Source organism: Heteronotia binoei, chromosome 14 (assembly GCF_032191835.1).
Source record: "Heteronotia binoei isolate CCM8104 ecotype False Entrance Well chromosome 14, APGP_CSIRO_Hbin_v1, whole genome shotgun sequence".
NCBI classification, from domain to species: domain Eukaryota; kingdom Metazoa; phylum Chordata; class Lepidosauria; order Squamata; family Gekkonidae; genus Heteronotia; species Heteronotia binoei.
In genome coordinates this window covers 16,737,414-16,745,034 of record NC_083236.1, presented here as the reverse complement: position 1 = coordinate 16,745,034, position 7,621 = coordinate 16,737,414, and the positions used below count along the sequence as shown (strand labels likewise).

Genomic DNA, 7,621 nt, shown 5'->3' with positions numbered 1-7,621 from the left:
GCTTTTCTGCATTCTCATTTGCCTCACTTGTGTGCTCCTGTCGCTTCTGGGAGCCAGTCTGTTCTTCACATGTGTCGCGCCCCAGGCGCCTCTCGTGGTCCCCAGGTGCGGCCATCACCCCCCCCCCCTTACAGGTCTGCCCCTTTTGGGCTTTGTGCGAGTGCCCCCCTGAGGTCTCAGAATTAGGGGTGGGAGCCAGGTTACAGCACCTCAGGCCCCCTTTCCCCTTCAGCTGTGTATGGGCTCCTTTCTCTCTCTCAGGAGGCAGCCCCTCACTCTCCCAGCCACCTTCCTCCCTGACCTCATGCCTCCCTTTTATGCCTCTGCCTGGTCCCTCCCCGCTCCCTGGGTCCCACCCCCTTCTGGATCCACCCCCGTTCAAAAGCCAGGATGCCAAGGAGAGGCGTTCCGGGGTTTGGCCTCTTGGGAGTGTCTGGGTCGTCCACGGCCCCCGTGGAGTGTCGCCACCGCGGCTCGGCCTGCTGGCCCCTCCCTCTACTGCTGCTGGACTCCATCTCTGCCTCCCGGCCCCGGCTGCCCCCGATGCTCTGCGTCGGCCGGACTCCTCGCACCCGAGGACAAGCGCGCCGGCTGAGGGGTGCAGCTGGGGGTGTCGCTGTGGCATCAGCATCCCAGGTAGGTGGTAGGGCGGCTGTGGGGGCTTCTGGCAGCGGCGCGGGGAGCTCCCTGGGTGTCAGTGTGGGGGAGACAGCTGGGCAGGTGGGACAACATGTTTTGCTCCTTCTAGTGTTCAATTCTATATCACATTGCTTTATGTCTACGGTATTTCCCAGCAGATTTAAGCTGTAGGTTTTTATTGTGGACATAAATCAATGTAATATCAAATCAACCACTAGAGGGAGTAAAGCACATGCCAAACGGGGGGGGGGGGGGACCAAGTGACAGGAACACACAAGTGAGGAAAACACAAATGCAGAAAGGCCCTATGTGGCTCACTCTGGCAAGATTTGGGTTCCAGCACAGGATGAAAGATCCGCACAGGGCAACTGGGTGTGAAAGCAATCTCCACAGCTGTTGCTGCTCCCTTCAGTCACCATGGCTAATTGCCATCAACAGACCTATCCTCCATGAATCTATATAACCCCCTTTTAAAGCCACCTGTGGTTGTGGACATCACTACCTCCACCAGCAGTGGATTTTACTGTTTAATTACCTGTTGAGTAAGGAAGAATTTCCTTTTGATTGTCCTGAACCCACATCTGAACTGTTTTGTTGGGTGCCCCTGAGTTCTAATATTATTAGCGAGGGTGGAAATGTCCTCCATCCACTTTCTTTGCACCATGCATTATTAATATATCTAATTCTGGCCGCACCTGGGGTACAGAAATCCACAAATCAGGGCCATGTTCAGAGAAGGGAGATTTTTCAACTAACCTGGTTGACTGGAAACCTCCTCTTTCCCTCCCCCTCCAGGTTTGCAGAAAAATCTGAAAGTTAAAAAAAGGAAGGAAAGGAAAAGGAAAGGTCCCCTGTGCAAGCACCAGTCATTTCCGACTCTGGGGTTGCTTTCCCAACATTTTCATGGCAGACTTTTTACGGGGTGGTTTGCCATTGCCTTCTTCCAGTCATCTACACTTCCCCCCCAGCAAGCTGGGGACTCATTTGACCGACCTCGGAAGGATGGAAGGCTGAGTCAACCTCGAGCCGGCTACCTGAAAACCCAGCTTCCGGGGATCGAACTCAGGTCATAAACAGAGCTTAGGACTGCAGTACTGCAGCTTTAACACTCTGCACTATGGGGGGGGGGGGGGGAAAGGAAGTGGGGGTTAAATTCTTCAAAACAGAATAACATTGCCTTTCTTGGTGTTATTATTGCTGCTGCTGCTCAAACTAGGCTAAAGGCAGGGACAGGAGAAGTAATATCTCTAGCATTCCTATTCTAAAGGCTCAGATTCTATACCTGGCTTGGGGAAAGCGCTAACAGAAGTAACTAAAGGATCCTTTTTGACAAAGTAACAAGGCTTTTAACCAACATAGAACAGAGTTCTGAGATCTGGGTTAGGTGAAAACGGGAAAAAGTTCTCAGGGGAATAACATACACTCAAGCAGCCACAGTAATACCAAGCTGAAGAAAATAGCACCAAACACTACAGTGTCCATGTTGAGATGCAAGTATCCCAAATAAACATACACACTATGCAATGAGTTGTACTCAAGAAGAGGGACTATAGATTACAGTAAGAGCATAGTCACCTCCTAGCCCATTTCCTCCAGGTGAAGGTCCAAAGCAACAGGGCAGCCAATAATCCAAAGGGAATCCGCACAGCCACACAAACTGGCAGGGCCGGATTAAATCCTGTGGAGGCCCCAAGGCAGTCAAAATCTTAGCCTAATTGTTAATCCAGCCCTGCAAACTGGGAAGGTTTAGTGCAAGCTAGAGGGGTACCTGGCAGGGCTAGCAGCAGAGCTGGATCACCCAGGTAGAGTTTCAGAGATCACCCAGGTAGAGATTCAGAGGGAATAAGCAAACTCTGGGAACTATATATTGTTTTTTATTTAAAATGGGGGGGGCATTTTAAAATCAGCATAATGTACACTTAGGGGTATAGTCTGGCTTCAGTTATAGAACTTCATAGTTGAAGTTTTCCATCTTCCCAGTGGAAGATGATTCAGGGGAGCTCATGGGGGAGACCTTCACTGGCAGAAGGTGTGGAAGCTCCCATGTCCTAGGAACTTTTCCAAATAAGGGATTGAATTTTTCAGTTGGGGAAGAGGCATGTTAAGGTCAATCTTGTCTCTGCATCCAATATCAAATCATAAGAGGAAAAAGATTTTAGCCAAAGGTGTTATGCATGGCTGGATTTTTGTTTTCATTTTTCTTAGGGAATGCTAATGTAATAAAAGGATTTGCGTGCAAATGCACCTTAACTGCAGAGCCATTCTGACCAATGGTCTGACCATCCCTGGTGCCAGGTGGCTCTGGATCTCTCTGTTGTCATATTCCAGTGGGCTATTTTTATTTTTATTTATTTAATTACGTTATATTTATATCCCGCCCATTCTATACAGACTCAAGGCAGCTAACAGCATAACATAGACAGTAAACAAAAGCAGTATTAAAACAATCAGATAAGAACATAAGAACATCAGAGAAGCCATGTTAGATCAGGCCAATGGCCCATCCAGTCCAACATTCTGTGTCACACAGCGGCCAAAAATATATATATATACACACACTGTGGCTAATAGCCACTGATGGACCTCTGCTCCATATTTTTATTTAACCCCCTCTTGAAAGTGGCTATGTTTGTGGCCGCCGCCACCTCCTGTGGCAGTGAATTCCACATGTTAATCACCCTTTGGGTGAAGAAGTACTTCTTTTTATCCGTTTTAACCTGTCATAAATGGCTATGATGGGATCACGGTAGGCCTGAATCTATACACCTGCCTTTCTCCCAGGCATCCTGGAACCCATGTCAGGATTTTACTGGAACTGGCCCCGAACTGTATTTTCTGTGGCAGTGATGAACTGGTTATGGAGCTAAGATGGAGGGGGGGAAAGAGAGACCAGGGCAACGGAAGCTTATCATTAAAAAAAGGTAAAGGAAAGGTCCCCTGTGCAAGCACCAGTCGTTTTCGACTCTGGGGTGATGTTGCTTTCACAATGTTTTCACGGCAGACTTTTTACAGGGTGGTTTGCCATTGCCTTCCCCAGTCATCTACGCTTTCCCCCCAGCAAGCTGGGGACTCATTTGACCGACCTCGGAAGGATGGAAGGCTGAGTCAACCTCGAGCCAGCTACCTGAACCAGATTCTGCTGGGACCGAACTTAGGTCGTGAGCAGAGGGCTCCGACTGCAGTATTGCAGCTGTATCACTCTGCGCCATGGGTATTTTGCCTCTGCCTTCTCTCGAAAGAACTGCTGTGAACAACCTCACAAAAACTGAATGAATGTCGAAGGGATGGGATTGCTGCCCTAAATGAAGTAAAGTCTTCTGAGGCAGGTGAATTGTAGCAGTGGGATTTGCTGATAATATTTACAGAGCCTCCGTCTACTAACTTTGAGAAATCTTGGAGGATGTGTACAGTGCCACAAGACTGGAGACCAGCAAATGTCTTGAGCTTTAAAGGGGCGGGAGGGGGGGTACCTGGGAAACTAGACTGCTCAGTCTGACTTTGATACACAGAAGATACCAGAAGACCACAAAGCTGTTAGTTCATAAGCATCTTGAAAACTATGCAAACCAGCACGTTACAAATAAACCTTGCCAGACAACCTTATCACTTTGGTTTGTAGCATGATTAACCTTAGTGGATCAAGAGAATGCTGTAAACCTTCAGAGCCAGTATGGTATGATGGTTTAGAGTGCCAGGTTACCATCTAGGAGATGCCAGGTTCAAATCCCCACTTTCCTATGAAAGCTTGCTTGGGGGCATTGGGCCAATCACGCCAATCACATGGGGCCAATCACAGCCTCACCTACCTCACAGGGTTGTTGTGAGGATAAAATGGAGGAGGGGATAATGATGTAAGCTGCATTTAGGTCCCCACTGGGGAGAAAAGTGGGATATAAATGAAGTAAACCAAGATGCAGACATTACACATCTTGATTTCAGCATAGCATTTAAGAAAATTGTCCATGACACCTTTATTAGCAAATTGGTTAAATGTGGGAGAGACGATAGCCAGTTGCTCACAGCTTGTTGGAGAACTGGGCTCAAATGGCAATGTGTTAATCTGGAGGGGGGAAGGCTTCACGTGGGGTCTTGCAGAACTTTGACCTGGGCCTAGGAATCATCAGTGAGGGGGGGTGGTAGAAATCCTATGGTGACACAATCTGGGAGAGGTAGAAGTAGGGTGACCTTGTCTCCCCTGGCCACTGGGAGGGGGCGTAGGGTGTTGGGTTGCCACCTCCAGGTTGGGAAACTCCTAGAGATTTGGGGGTGGAGCCTGGAGAGGACAGAAACCACAGTGAGGTACCAGGCCATAGAGTCCACACCATCCAAAGCATTCATTTCCCCTCCGCAGGGGACCTGATCTCTGTAGTCCGGAGAGGAGCTGTAATTCCAGGAGATCCTCGTGTCCTGCCTGGAGGCTGGCATCCCTACTCAAATTCAAAATATCCTTGAGAGGTTAGAAAGCTGAGCTGAAATGAAGACAATGAAACTGAACAGAGACAAATGCAAAGTTCTGGATTTATTTAAAAATACATGTGAAAAGGATCTTGGGATTGCTGTTAATTTGATCTATAATATGAATTAGGGTTTGTAGAATCTTTCGGGTTCCAGTGCCGTGTTCTACTGGAGAAAGTTTTCCTTCCAGACGTTTTGTTCTCAGCTGCGGAGAACATCCTCAGTGGCGTTGCAGCCGGAGCAGGCGCTCAGACCTTCTTGGCTGCTGTGCATTGAGTGAGGCCAGGGCTGCTGGAGAGCTGATATTTCTAGGCTGGAGGGGGTGTGGCAATTGGTTTGTGAATTCACAAACCAATTGCCCTCTCACCGCAGCTGAGAATGAAACGTCTGGAAGGAAAACTTTCTCCAGTAGAACACGGCACTTGAGCCCGAAAGATTCTACAAACCCTAATGATGATGCCAGCCGTGAAAACCTGAAATCTATAATATAAATGTAGCTAAGGTAGATTTCACAATGTAACTTTGATGCCTTGACCAGTGCTATCCTGTATTGATAATATACTCGTGTGATGCAACAAGCAGGGCGGAGTTCAAAGGTGCTTTCCTCCTTGTGGCTAAAATCTCCTTTGTTTCCCTCGCTGTTTTATTTCCAATCATTTTGCAGAGAGCAGGTTCCCAGAAGGAGGAAGTAAGGGGCACGACGCAGGAACTTGGGCCACGGAAGTACCAGCCCATCCCTCCCTTGAGAACAGGAATAGACAAACACAGGAAGAGTCATTTGCTCCAAACAGATGTGGGTGGGGGGGAGGAGGGGGGGGGAGAGAGAGAGCCTGGGTAGCAGTGAATGAAATCATTTTGCCAAACCTGGGAGGGAGCTGAGAACCAGAGTTGCTGGGTTTTTTATTATTGTGTCTTGACAACAAAGAATGGAGACTTCTGCATTGAGCACTTGCCTCCCTTCTATGCCGGGCTCCTCACAGCGGCTGTTTTTCCCGGCTTTTGCAATGGCATCTCTGGAAAGGGGCTGTGTGTTCCCTACTTGGCCCCACCCCATGCAAACTTCAGAGCTAAGAACAAGGCCAGGACAAAGGCTAATGCAGAACTGGTAGTTTAGGAAATGCATAATATGTATATAAATGCATGCATGCATGCACGCTAAGGTTGCCCACAGGCCTAGAGAAGAAGAATGGCCATTTCTCTTTAATAGAGGCATAATGTATGGAAAGGAACTGCTGAAGGTCAGTAAGAAATCTGGATACCCCAAAGGTTGGGTGAGAGACAAAAAAAAGTTTGCTTGAGAAGTAAACTAAACAAAATATATGTATTTATTTCAAAGTACACTAAAACAGCACCCCCGTGGCGCAGAGTGGTAAAGCTGCAGTACTGCAGTCCAAATACTGGTCACGATCTGAATTTGACCACAGCAGAAGCTGGGTTCAGGTAGCCGGCTCAAGGTTGACTCAGCCTTCCATCCTTCCGAGGTTGGTAAAAAGAGTCCCCAGCTTGCTAGGGGGAAAGTGTAGATGACTGGGGAAGGCAATGGCAAACCACCCTGTAAAAAGTCTGCCGTGAAAATGTGAAAGCAACGTCACCCCAGAGTCGGAAACGACTGGTGGTTGCACAGGGGACTACCTTTACCCTTAACACTAAAACTGTACTTTAAAAAACATTGGCACACTTGTCATAATGTGCATGTATGTACAAAAATTTGACCCCTGAAAAAGGCCTGAGGCCAAAAGGCTTTTGGTCCTGTTTTAATGTGGTTCAAGGTTAATATCGACCTAGATATATTGAATTATTGGTCCTGTTTTATTGGTTCAAGGCTTTTAACCTAGAAATGCTGAAATGTCTCAGGTAATATAGACTTCTTAGTTCAAATATTCACCATTTAAAGGGCATATTGTGCCATTTTTTTTTAAAAAAAAAGTCCAGTTTTAGTGCACTTTGTAACAGATTTTAATTTATTTTCAAAAAAAAATTCTCTCTCTCAACCTTTGGGTACCCAACTTTGTTGTTTTTTAAGGTTGGGGCTGCCCCCACTTCTGTTTTGGTTTATGAAACTCAATAACATCCTGTTAAGCCTCTGCAAAATAGATGGGGGAGGGATGGTGGCTCAGTGGTAGAGCATCTGCTTAGGAAGCAGAAGGTCCCAGGTTCAATCCCTGGCATCTCCAAAAAAGGGTCCAGGCAAAGAGGTGTGAAAAACCTCAGCTTGAGACCCTGGAGAGCCGCTGCCAGTCTGAGAAGACAATACTGACTTTGAGGGACCAAGGGTCTGATTCAGTATAAGGCAGCTCCATATGTCTATGGGGCATTTTTTTTCCTCCAGGCAGTTTGAAATCCTAGAGTTGTCACCTCTTGTCTGAGAAATTCCTGGAGATTTGAGGGCAGTACCTGGGGGAGGATTTCACCTAAAATATACATGCCAGATCTTCCTTTGCTAGGGTTGCCAACTTCCAGGTGGTGGCTGGGGATGTCCTGGGATTACACCTGATCTCCAAGTAACAGCAGTCTCCAGGTATTTCCT

At 47.5% G+C, this 7,621-nt stretch overlaps 1 non-coding gene across 1 annotated transcript; it reads left to right on the top strand.

Moving 5' to 3' along the window:
* The first annotated feature begins 7,193 nt into the window (after positions 1-7,193).
* Positions 7,194-7,268, top strand: TRNAP-AGG (transfer RNA proline (anticodon AGG)). Its single transcript has one exon. It is a non-coding gene; the product is annotated as a tRNA-Pro (tRNA).
* The last annotated feature ends 353 nt before the right edge of the window (positions 7,269-7,621 follow it).